Source organism: Lissotriton vulgaris, chromosome 1_1 (assembly GCF_964263255.1).
Source record: "Lissotriton vulgaris chromosome 1_1, aLisVul1.2, whole genome shotgun sequence".
Taxonomy (NCBI): Eukaryota; Metazoa; Chordata; class Amphibia; order Caudata; family Salamandridae; genus Lissotriton; species Lissotriton vulgaris.
Genome location: NC_141685.1, coordinates 919,415,006 through 919,428,763, shown reverse-complemented (window position 1 = coordinate 919,428,763; position 13,758 = coordinate 919,415,006).

The following is a 13,758-nucleotide window of genomic DNA, read 5'->3' as shown; positions in this document are numbered from 1 at the left end:
AAACCAACATCACTCGCAAACATCCTCACCAGCTCCAGTTCCGAAATTGGAACAAGATCTCTGACGACCAGCTCACTGCCTCCCTCAGCAGCTCCACTCCCACCGCTACAAATGACGACCCAACCGCCGCCGCCTGTACCCTACACAACTGGATCACAGATTGTGCCAACACTCTTGCCCTCCCCAAGAAAACGTCCAACCCTCACTCCAAAAAAGACAGCTGGTTCTCCACTGAACTCCGATAATCTAGACAAACCTGCAGACGCCTCAAAAATCTATGGAGGAACTCCAACACCACAGTAGATTTTGACAGCTTCAAAACAGCCGCCACCACAAATGTATCAGATACTCAAGGAAGAAAGCACTCCAGGACAGAATCTCTACCCATGCACACAACAGCAAGGAACTCTTTGGCATCATCAAAGAGTTTGCCCAACCCAACAGTGAGACTACCTACATCCCACCCTCCCAGGACCTTTGCGATAGACTCAGCGCTTTCTTCCATCACAAAATCAAGACCATCTATGACAACTTTGACAACAACCACCTCCACGCTGAACCCACACCTGCAGTTCTCGACAACATGCAGCCAACACTTGAAAGCTAAACCACCCTCGGCAACAAAGTCGCGCTGAAGACTATGAAGTCAATCCACCCCGGAGTCCCCACGGACCCCTGTCCACACCACATCTACCACAGAGCAGCAGACATCATCACTCCGAACTTCAATGAATCAACAACCGCTGCTTCGAGACCGCCTCCTTGCCTGACAACTGGAAACACGCCGAAATCAACACTCTCCTGAAAAACCCCTCGGGGGACCCACGGACCTCAAGAACTACAGACCGATCTCCTTACTCCTGTATCCCACAAAAGTCATGGAAAATCAGACTTCAGGAAGAATCACAGCACAGAAACCACCCTTCTCGCTGCGACAGACAACATCTGCTCCCTCCTTGACAGAGGAGAGACTGTGGCCCTCATCCTCCTGGTCCTCTTCGCGGCCTTCAACACAGTCTCACACCGCACCCTAGCCCGCAGACTCCACAACGCAGGAATCCAGAACAAGGCTCTTGACTGGATCTGCTCATTCCTCTCTGGAAGACCCCCTCCTTTCCTCTCGCAACCCACAGCGACCACCTGCCACTTCCCGCAAGGATCCTCCATCAGCGCCACCCTGTTTAACATCTAAATGGCCCCGCTCTCATCCATCGCCAGATCACATGGACTCAACATCGTATCGTACGCTGACAACACCAAACTCATCCTCTCCCTATCCAACGCACCAAACACAACTTTAAAGAAGGAATGAAAGCAGTTGCCAGGTGGATGAAGAACAGCAGCCTACAACTCAACGCAGACAAAATCGAACAACACCTGGTGCCCCTCCACTCTTTGAAGTCCCTCTCCCCCACAGACCACGCACGCAACCTTGGAATCATCCTGGACTCTGAATTCAAACTGGCCTGCCAGATCAATGTTGTGGGTGTTTGGCTGAATCCATTAACTGGTTCATTATCATCTGGGGAGGCCCTTTTTAGGTCTCGTAGAGAGACCTATTGCCGCCTATCCACAAAGCTGACTTTTTATGATCCGGATTTTGACGAGTGCATGTGCTCTCGTGCACGAGCTTGCCCGAGCCTTCTGCCTGCCTCCTGCCTTGAACGCAATCTGCTTCTCCGCCCCCTGGCAGCCAAACGCTCTTCAAAGGGTTTGCTCCACGTCCCCCGCCTGCACCACTCTCCATACTTCTCCTCGCACCTCCCACGGCCGTCCTTTCTGCCCGCCTCGCACCCGTCCTCCTCCTTGCCACACTGCAGCCCCCCATGTTTATGACGCACCTAGTTTCTCATTGTAATGCACACAGCGCTCATTCAAGCTGAACAACAGAGGAGGCAACATCACATCGCGCACTCCCTGCCGCCCTCTTTGTTGTACGAGTAGTTACAGTGAAGTCGTGCATCAGGCAAGCTGAACTCCTCTTCAAGTACACTGCTTTGTTTATGCCTCCCACCTCCCACGGCGGTCCTTTCTGCCCGCCTCGCACCCGTCCTCCTCCTTGCCACACTGCAGCCCCCCATGTTTATGACCTACCTAGTTTCTCATTGTAATGCACACAGCGCTCATTCAAGCTGAACAACAGAGGAGGTAACATCACATCGCGCACTCCCTGGCAGCCAAACGCTCTTCAAAGGGTTTGCTCCACGTCCCCCGCCTGCACCACTCTCCATACTTCTCCTCGCACCTCCCACGGCCGTCCTTTCTGCCCGCCTCGCACCCGTCCTCCTCCTTGCCACACTGCAGCCCCCCATGTTTATGACGCACCTAGTTTCTCATTGTAATGCACACAGCGCTCATTCAAGCTGAACAACAGAGGAGGCAACATCACATCGCGCACTCCCTGCCGCCCTCTTTGTTGTACGAGTAGTTACAGTGAAGTCGTGCATCAGGCAAGCTGAACTCCTCTTCAAGTACACTGCTTTGTTTATGCCTCCCACCTCCCACGGCGGTCCTTTCTGCCCGCCTCGCACCCGTCCTCCTCCTTGCCACACTGCAGCCCCCCATGTTTATGACCTACCTAGTTTCTCATTGTAATGCACACAGCGCTCATTCAAGCTGAACAACAGAGGAGGTAACATCACATCGCGCACTCCCTGCCGCCCTCCTTTGTTGTACGAGTAGTTACAGTGAAGTCGTGAATCAGGCAAGCTGAACTCCTCTTGAAGTACACCGCTTTGTTTATGATGAGGTACTCAAGTGCGACGCTTCCCCAGCACGCGCTTGGCCTCACTTCTCATGCACACCCCATATGGTTGTTCCCTCCCACTCGCACATCAAAGGCTGCTGCTCCCCGCCCCACCCTCCCCCCCCCACACCAATGCTGAGAGCTTGTTGTTGGCCATATTATTCATAAGACATTTCTCCGATGTGCAAGTGAGCAGAGAAACCCCTCAGATGGTTTAAAGACTGACTTTGCTTCACCTTCTATTCATTTCTACCAGCCGCTGCGTTAGTGGAATACGAAAATAATGTTGGGGGTGTCTGCGTCCCTTTTATTGTAGGTGACGTGCTCAGAGGTCTTCTTACTGCACGTTCAAAGCAACAAAGACCCCAAGGAAATAAGTTGCATTGCTAGAGGAACACTAGATGGCAGGAGAGCACACAATAAACCAAGTACATTGTTCTTTTTCGAGATCTCACACCGTGAATGCACGGCTAAGAGCGATCGCTTTATGCAGCGGTGCTTCCTGTTTGACTTCTCGTGACCCCCACTTAGTTATTACTGAAAATCCCCATTGAGTCGTTATTAGAATCTGGACCCACCCCCAACACCCACACACCAGAGTCACTGAGGACTTCGCCTAAGCAATTTAAAGTGATTTGAACTTTATAAATACAGAAATAAGCATTCGGCAAATAAATGTGCAAACAAAATATTTTTCTTTAGCCACAAGCATTTTTTAACGAGATTTTAATGGGTAGGCCGGTTCATCTTTAAATTCAATTGAGACCATCTCTCTACATACTATATTGTGTTAGACATTCTTGCAGTAGTCTCACACATCAATCTGATAATAACTTAATTTAGACTCGCTCTATAAATTTGTTTATGGGTGCACCGTTTTAACCATTTTTTCATGTTGGGTTAAGTCTTCACAAGGACGTCAGGCTTAGCAGGAACCCGTGCCCCCTATAACACAGCAAAGGCCGCATCTGTGGTTTCTAGAAATGGGTTCCACGTATAGGATTCATTGTCTGACTTCAGCATGCACCTTCTCACAACCCCTTCGAGCACTGTTAACTTAACATTTGTGTTTCTCTATCTTACGATGTCTGCCCTGCCACTATTTACTTGGTACCCTCACAACTCCTCACCCTCACACACCCTCAAATCCTCTCACCCCCTCACACACCCTCACTCACCCTCACACTCTCACTCACCTTCACCCCTCACACACCCTCACTCACCTTCACCCCTCACACACCCTCGCACCCTCACACACCCTCACTCCCCCTCACCCCCACACACCTTCACCCACCCTCACTCACTCACCCCCTCACCCACCCTCACTCACCCTCACACATCCTCACAGCCTCTCACCCTCTCACACCCTCACCCACCCTCACACTCACCCTCACTCACCCTCACCCACTCTCACCATCCCACACCCTCACATCCTCACACCCTCACTCACGCCCTCACCCTCACCCACCCTCACACCCTCACTCACCATCACAGCCCCATACCCACCTTCACACCCCCTCCCCCTCACACCCTCACACTCTCAACCCCTCATCTTCACACACCCTCACACCCGCACCACCCTCACAACCCTCACACCCTCACTCACCATCACACCCCCTCACACACCCTCACTCACTATCCACACCCCCTCACACACCCTCTCACCTCACACACCCTTTCACCCTCACAAACCCTCACTCACCCTCACAACCTCACTCACCTTCACCCCTCCCACACCCTCACCCTCACACACCCTCACTCACCCTCACTCACCCTCACACACCCTCACTCACCCTCACCACCTTACTCACCCTCACTCACCATCTCACCCTCACATATCCTCACACCCTCTCACCCTCACACATCCTCACACCCTCTCACCCTCACACACCCTCACACATCCTAACACACCCTCACCCCCCCTCACTCACGCTCACACCTCCTCACCATCACACACACTCACATCCTCACACCCTCACTCACACTCACATCCTCACCCTCACACCCCCTCTCACACCCTTACCCTCACACCCTCACCCCCCTCACCCTCACACACCCTCACCCGCACACACCCTCACACACCCTCACTCACCCTCACCCTCACACCCCCTCACCTGCACACACCCTCACACACCCTCACTCACCCTCACACCCTCACACCCCTCAACCTCCCAACCCTCTCACACCATCACACCCTCGCCCTCACACCCCCTCACACACCCTCACTCACCCTCACTCACTCACCCTAATACACCCTCATCAGCATAGCATAACAAAACATAGCATGGCATAACAAAAAAAGCATAGGATACACAACCTCACAACCCTCTCACCCTCACCCTCGCTCTAACACACTCACCCTCACTGACCCACCCACCCTCACCCACCCTCACTCACCCACCCTCACTCACTCACCCACCCTCACCCACCCACCCTCACTCACCCTCACTCACCCTCACCAGCATAGCATAACAAAACATAGCATAGCATAACAAAACACAACAAAACAAACCATAGCATAACAAAACATAGCATAACAAAACAGCATAGCAAAACAAAACATAGAATAGTATAACAAAGCATAGCATTGCAAAACAAAACATAGCAAAACACAACAAAGCATAGCATAACAAAACATAGCATAACAAAACATAGCAAAACAAAACATAGCAAAACACAACAAACCATAGCATACATAACAAAACATAACATAGCATAGCATAACAAAACACAACAAAGCATAGCATAGCATAACAAAACACAACATAGCATAGCATAACAAAACAAAGCTTAGCATAGCATAACAAAACATAGCATAACAAAACATAGCATAGCATAACAAAACATAGCATACCAAAACAAAGCATAGCATAACAAAGCATAGCATAACAAAACATCTCATAACAAAGCATAGCCTAGCAAAACACAACAAAACATAGCATAGCATAACAAAACACAACAAAACATAGCATGGCTTAACAAAACATAACAAAACATATATTAGCATAGCAAAACACAGCATAGCATACAAAACACATCAAAACATAGCATAACAAAACATAGCATAGCAAAACAAAGCATAGCATAATAAAACACAACAAAGCATAGCATAGCATAACAAAACATAGCATAACAAAGCATAGCAGAACAAAGCATAGCAGGGCAAAACATAGCATAACAAAACATAGCATAGCATAACAAAGCATAGCCTAGCAAAACACAACAAAACATAGCATAGCATAACAAAACACAACAAAACATAGCATAGCGTAACAAAACAAAGCATAGAGTAGCAAAACTAAACATAGCATAGCATAACAAAACAAAGCTTGGGATAGCTAAACAAAAAATAGCATAGCATAACAAAACATAGCATAACATAACAAAACATAGAATAACAAAACACAACAAAACAGCATAGCTTAACAAAACAAAACATAGCATGGCTGAACAAAAACATAACAAAACATAATAGCATAGCAAAACACAGCATAGCATACCAACACAACAAAACATAGCGTAGCATAACAAAACATAGCATAGCAAAACAAAGCATAGCATAATAAAACACAACAAAACATAGCATAGCATAACAAAGCATAGCAGAGCAAAACATAGCATAGCATAACAAAGAATAGCATAGCATAACAAAACATAGCATAGCATAACATAGCATAGCATAACAAAACAGCATAGCATAGCATAACAAAACAAAACATAGGATAGCAAAACAAAACATAGCATAGCATACAGCATCACTCAGCACCACCACAGCATCACTCTGTGGCACCACAACATCACTGAGCTCCACCACAGCATCAATCTGTGCAACCATTCAACAACAACTGGGTCAAATATGTTATCTCAATGTTTCAAGCTTTATTACAAATGTAACAAAAAGATGTTAATATTTGACATATGTTCTTGGATTTTCGTCACAATAAAATACACTGAACATAATCTTCACAAATGTTATTTACAAAAGTTTAAGCTATTGCCATTATAAATTACAATAACTTTTATTTAAGTATTAATTATTTAAAAAAATTAAAAACCATTGTTATTTGTAATATCAATACATGTAATTCACGTAAATGCAACACATATTGCATTACAAATGTTATAGGTGTCACATTTACGAAAGTTATAACTATTGGCATGGTAAATGACAAAGCTATTAATTTCGCTATTTTCAAAAACAAAACCTAAATAAAAAATGTGTCATTTACAATACCAATAGCTCAAACTTTCCTAATACGAGACCTATTGCATTGCAAATGCTTGTTCATGTTGTTGTTATACAGATCAATATTGTCACCTCTTCTACCACTCCCTCCACCTCCTCCGAAAGACCTTCAATTGGATTCCGTTCAAACACAGAAAAGCCCTCACCCACACCCTTATCAACAGCAGACTGGACTACGGCAATGCACTCTATGCTGGTGCCAACAAGAACCTCACCCGTAAACTCCAGAAAGTCCAGAACGCCGCCGTCAGACTAGTCCTCAACCTACCACGTCACTGCCACATCAGCCAACACCTATGGACACTACACTGGCTCCCCGTCAAGAAGAGAATCACCTTCAAGCTCCTCACCCACGCACACAAAGCCCTCCATGACAACAGACCCACCTACATGAACCACCGCCTCCCATTCCACGCACCCCAAAGATAGACCCCCCCGCTCAGCCCAGCTCTCCCTTGCGATGGTGCCCCGCATCAGGAAGATTAGAACAGGACACTCTTTCTTCCTCCTCGCCGCTAAGGCATGGAACACACTCCCTCTCCACCTCCGACAGACACCTTCACTCATCAAGTTCCTGAAACACCATAGCCTTCTGGAGCTGCGTTTCTCTCTATCCCCCCCCTCTCCCCCCCAGCGCCTTGAGACCCTTTTAGGTGAGTAGTTGTGCTTTACAAACGCATGATTGAACCTCACTGATGAAGCCTAACATGACTGAAATTGATGTAGTGATGCTTGTGTCCCAATTCAAGAGGGGACATGATGAGGCAGTTCAGGCTGGACTGTGTTGTTTTGAACCAGAACGTAGGTTGAATGGCATATTGTACTCTACCTTTCAGGAATGGAGCAGTAGGGAAAAACAAAATGGACAGGAATGCTGTCCAGAGTAATTATCAGTGGCTAATATTTATTCAGTTATTCCACCCGTAAGTTTTTTTTTCTCTCAGTGCGAACAACTAGGTCACACTGAGAGACTGGACTGGACATGGATCTTGTACCATTTGTCTTAGTATTGAAGCTACAGCTCACAGATTAGGTCCGACAAAGCAGAAAGCAGTTGGGGACCTGGGGATACTTGTGTTCCCACAGAGAGAACAAAAAAATACAATGGACTGGAATGCGACCCAGAGTAATTGCCAGTGACTGAGATTAATTAACGCATTCCACCCATTAATTTCTATTTCACTCTGTTAAAAACAAAGAATATAGAGGGCAGGGACTGTTGACAAAACAACACTAAATCATGGACTAATTTTGTACCTCCAGACTCAATCACTTATACCTAATGTCTGCAGGGTTTGAGCCCAAACAAGGCAATCCATAAAAGTACTCGTATTCCTTTTGGACAAATGTAAACATGTAAAAAATACTCACACGTGGCTCATAACATTTCAATGATAAACTTTTTTAAGTTATCCTACTTGGATCAAACAAATACCACACAGTCATGATTGTCCTGTTCAATTTTGGCTCAGATACATTAAAAGAATAAAGGCACATGAAATGTAGGGTTGTAGGAATGTGTGTAATAGGTGGATTTGCAAAGCTGTTTTTCTTTTAAGCTGCTACTGGCGGCTTTTCAAAAAAGTGAGAGGTATCAGCAGCCTGTTATGGCAGACAAAATACTATTGCATCGTTCGCTGTCGTTTAACTGCCTGCCTAGGAGTTGTTCCCATGTTTTTGTTGTTTTCTTGTTCAGTGACGACGTGGATGGGCTGAGGAGCCTGTATATCTTTGCCGTTTGGTGGCCTGCTGAGTTGAGGGCTTGCATGTATTTGATGATGGTGGGTTCTTCCTTGCATAGGTTCGCTTTGGTTATGGCTGTTTTGATTTTTAGGAAGTTGTAGTGTAAAAAGGGGTTCAAAGACAACCGGTAACCAAAGACCCTTTTATGTTGCCCGGCGGTGTCGCCTCTATGACCCACCAATATTAATCAACGAAGAAGCAGGCGCTGGAGACTGGAAGGCAGGAAACGAGGATTTTATTCTCTCCGGAGGAGAACACATCAATTCAGACAGCAAGTATCATCACGAGGTGCTCTAACCACATTTCTGAGGCCTGGCCTCTTATACTAGGGTTTATGACCTTTATTGCAAGTAACACATTCTCGCAACACTTTGATATTTTGAAAGAACATCCTCGGAATCTCCCCTACAGGCCCGTTCCCACATACATTTACAGTTGAATTCCCCACCCCGGTCACAACAGGTGATGATTGTCGCGCAGCAGGGCATTCCGCCGATTCACGGAATGCATGGGGTTGATCGGATCTCATAGGGTGGGGGCTTTGATCGGCTCGAGGGTCTTTTGATGGGGAGGGGAAGCTTCCTACTGTACGGGGTAATAAACAGTATCCGCAGGGCCAGGTGGTGGCCTGGGAATAAGGAAGACAAACGGGGACACAGGAAAAAGGGGGTTTGCATCAAAAGGATCTGAGACCATGAAAGGAATGAAGGGAGGTGTCGCGCTGGGAACAGGATGGGATTCTGTGGCGGAGCTGCGCTGAAGAGGGGTTTATGACCCAAGGCATGAGAGAGCGGGGGTTGTCAGCGTGCGGGGGATGCTTGCGAGGTTAGGAGAGAGAGAGAGAGAGAGACGCGCCGGCTATCAGCGAGGGGCAGGGAGGCCATGGTGTTTAAAATGGCTGCTGCTTACGCGCAAGGCATGTGAGAGTGGGAATGACCGGTGCGTGGGGGTCTTTCGTGAGGGTGATTCTGATCGTAACGGCTAAAATATGGCGGATGTGCATGACGAAAAGTGTGGCATCGGAAAAAGGCAAGATGGCGTAGATAATGTTCACTAAACTATATTAATTTTCCACAGTCCTCCCTTTAACATTTCCAAGACATCTTGCTGGCCTATTTCCTATCTATACCTATTGCAGCGGTCATAAGTAAGGGAGAGGGGACTTAGGCAAATGAACTGTACATAAACATCACATTATAACCATCACATCATCTAGTAGGTGGGTTCATCGTTAAGTTGGTTGCAGAAAAAGTCATCGTAATGCAATATCAGACTAGGATTATGTAGCGAGGGCGTTGGGTACAGATCATTGATACTTATAGTCATTTGGAATAGGAACTGGTAAGTTATCATATAAGTAAGTCCTTTTTGTACTCGGCGAGAGCATAGTCAGTCCAATGGTGGTTGGGAGAGAAATGAGATATAATAAAAATAAAAATCAGAGTTCACAGTGTCTTTGTCGTCTTCTGTTGGCACTGTTAAGCACCCGGATTACAATTCGTTCTGTCAACAGGAATGTTCATGTGGATTGAGCCGTTGGAGGTCTGCGGGCAGGGGTATATTTTGTTTTGTTTCGCCAGACCTCATAGGAGAAATGCGTTACGGTTTTGGAGCAGGTGCATTTTCTTCCGTGACCCAGAGCATAGTTATTAGGAGGCAGAGGAAGGATTGTGATGAAAAGTGCGATTGTCTTTGAGTTTGTGGGGTCTGTTTGTTTCTTGAGTCTCTGTGGTGGGTATTTCCTGTTGCTTCCATCATCATCGAGGCGTTCAGCAGCAGGTAGAACCACATACTTCGTTCATCTTCTCTTTAGGGGCGACCCTTGGTGGAGTTCTAGGTCACCGTTCTGAGATTAACATAGTTCGTGGTCTACTTAGTCGGAGCTCCCTCCCTTTTGACGCAGGGAATACCCTTCTCTGGATAGCTCAGTAGGATTTTGGAGGAACTTGGAAGTTCAGGTGGAGAGGTGTGTGTGTGAACAGTCCTTATGGTGGGTCGGAGGAGGAGGGGATGGAGCAGGGCCAAGTCGGGAACAGATCAGGGGGACGGAGAATTTGAGACAGGCGGGTCCATAACCAGGTTCAGAGAGCGGGGACTTTTTGGCACACGTCGATCATAGGGCAGGGGCTTCAGGTCAGCCCTTTCCTTAGCTTTGTCTGAAACAGTGCCTCATCCTGCGACTCTTTACTGCTGTGTTCTCGCCTTGGCCTCCGTTGCTGAGGTTCCACGATCCGCAGTCAGGCCGCGTGCTCCCACATCCGGTCTCTTTTCTCCTCCGACAGTGGTACCCTTGAATGAGTTTGAAAAGACAGTCTTTAGAGATTTTGCAGAAGAAGGTAATTACGTAAACCTATTTCTCTCCCAACACCAAGCAACTGGGGTAAACATCCGCTACATTGAGATTTGCAGCCAATCGTATAAACAATTGATGATGGGTTTGCTGGATTTTCTACAACTTCCCTTTGTGGCTAATTCTTTGGCGTTTTGTTGGTTATTACATTCATTTGTCGTGGTACGAGGTCTGGTACCCATTCATTGCATTCGTCTATTACAGTAGATGTCAGTTCTTCTGGTAGAGACCCATTTCCCTAGTACGAGTCTTGCAAGGCTAGGCCAGTCTTCAGGGCTTGGTATCTTACGGAAAAAATGCAACGTGCTATTCACCATAGTCTGATAGGCATCCTTCTGAGGGATGAACATAGGCTAAACGACTCTCCATTACATAAATGCGTCCTATCTTTTAGCTAAACATCCTATTTTCAACAAGGTTTACTGCAACAAGTTCTTTCAGTTTTCGATCTAATTTTAACTTTGCACACATCTTTCTAACTTTCTATATAGATTCTCGCAACCTGGTCACTACAAAAAAACTCGGGGGGTTTGCGATAATTATTAAACTTAATCTTTGGGGTGGGTGGGATCTTATGGAAAATAACCAGGAACACAGCGAATTGGAGCAAGGGGCGTTTTTCAGATTCTCGTTCAGGGCAGCTGATACCAAACTGGGGGCAATTTGGGAAGACGGGGGTGTCTCGATTATTTCTTACTGCTTGGGGTATGGAGACAATTTGGAATGGGGAAGGTCGCATTACCACAGACACATTTTTATCATAGAAGCCACTGACAAATAGCTCCCTGACTGGGGGTCAAATTTAGGGAACCTTAGTCGTCTTACCTGTCCCTTTCCTCTTGGCCAATTTAATTTTCATCCATATTTAGCAGAAAAGGAGAGGTAGTAACGTGGTATCGATACAATTTTATTTAGGACGAATTTGTGCAAATACTTGTGGTATTTGGGGCCAATCAGGAGGTGCACCAGGTTCGCCAATTAGGTGCCGGTCGCTAGGAAGAGGGAAAGTGTGGAGGGGTGAAAGAGAGAGAGAGAGAGAGAGAGAGAAAGAGAGAGAGAGAGAGAGAGAGTAACAATAGGCCAAACAGTACACGTGTGACATGGAGAATGACCGTGTATTGTTTGGGCTATTCAGTGCGTTACCCAACGTTAGTCGTTTCGGGTCTGTGTTAGGATGTAGAAAGCATGCAGTTTTGAGACGGAAGAGCATTAGGTCAGGTACAAAAAAGGTCGCGTATTGGGTAGGGCGTCTTTTTGTGTCGTCTTGCAGCGTTAGTCCGTTTTCATGCATCGGACGTGACGCGGCTCCAGATCCCTTACGATACCCTAATCGGGACTCCAATGTAACCTGCAGAGGAAAAAAAAGGGGGAGAAGGGAGGGGGAACAACATTCGAGCACATCAAATGTACGGGCACGAAAGTCCTTTACTTACCACATACTCGTACTTATCTCCTCGGGATATAATCCCTAGGGTCTTGGTTTCTGAAGTCAAGGGGGCGGGCAGTGTGATAGGTGGTTCATGGGGGGGTTCGAAGGTGGCATTATGGATCGTGTGTAGGGAAACGCTAAAAAAGGAATCAGAGGTGCCTATCGCGAGGTACCTGGTTTTGTAGATGTATCTGGCCATCGGGATCCTTAAATCATTCCCAAAGCTGTGATGTTCTAAGGCATATCAGTTCTTCGGTCAATCCTGTCCCTTAGTACCTTCGACCACCATACCTTTATAACATTCTATCAATCACACCGCTATACTTTACCCATTCTCAGAAGTCGAGGTCCTTCTTCATACGTTAGTTCCTGAACTCAGTCGCATATTTTGGAGGCAGCGTATCATACCTTTGATTCGATCATCAATCCAGGGCCGAACAACCATTTTTCAGATAACCTTAAAAAAAGAGCAGAACGGTTGCGCGCAGAGAAAACCCTCCCACCAATTCCCACATTTACAAAAGTATGTGATGCCTATTCATAGTTTGGAAAACCTTTATTTGCATAATCGTTCAGTACGTAAAATGTGAGAGTGTAATCATATTTTTGGCCGGACATGTCGACGATGGAAGCACATACAGTAGGGGGGTTATTTTGCGGCACAAGAACATGTTAAAAAGGCCTAATTAATTATTTGCAAGTAACTAAAAACGTTTCATTGCGTGATGAGGGATCAGGGGCATTTCAGTTCATAAATGGAAACACAGTCAAGCTCATTGTAATCACATTTCCTAGAGGTATACCGTGGGTATGCATCATAAGCGACGTTATGTACCAGTTACAGATAAATATCAAAATAAATCGTTCATTGAAATCAACATTTTTACGGGACCCCTTTCAAATGTTCGTCAAGCGAACCCTCCTCCCTTTTTCATCAAGTGCGCAAAGGTTCGTATATAAATCTTAGTACATCAAGTTTCATTAGCTAAGGAACACCACGAGGCTTCCGTTAGTTCCTATTGATACCGGCGCCATTTTGGGCGAGGCCGGTTTAGTCTGGAAGTAGCATCAGGGGCAGAAAATGTCTCCGACGATTGGCGGTTGGACCAGGGTCCCTTTCGGCAGTTCAAAAAAAACTGTGCTAACAGAGGGGCTGGTGGTGTGGGCCGTCAATCAAGAGAGGGAGGGGGGTAGAGTCTTTCTTACCGGGTCATGTTGATGTTCAGCCGGAACTTACTCGAGTT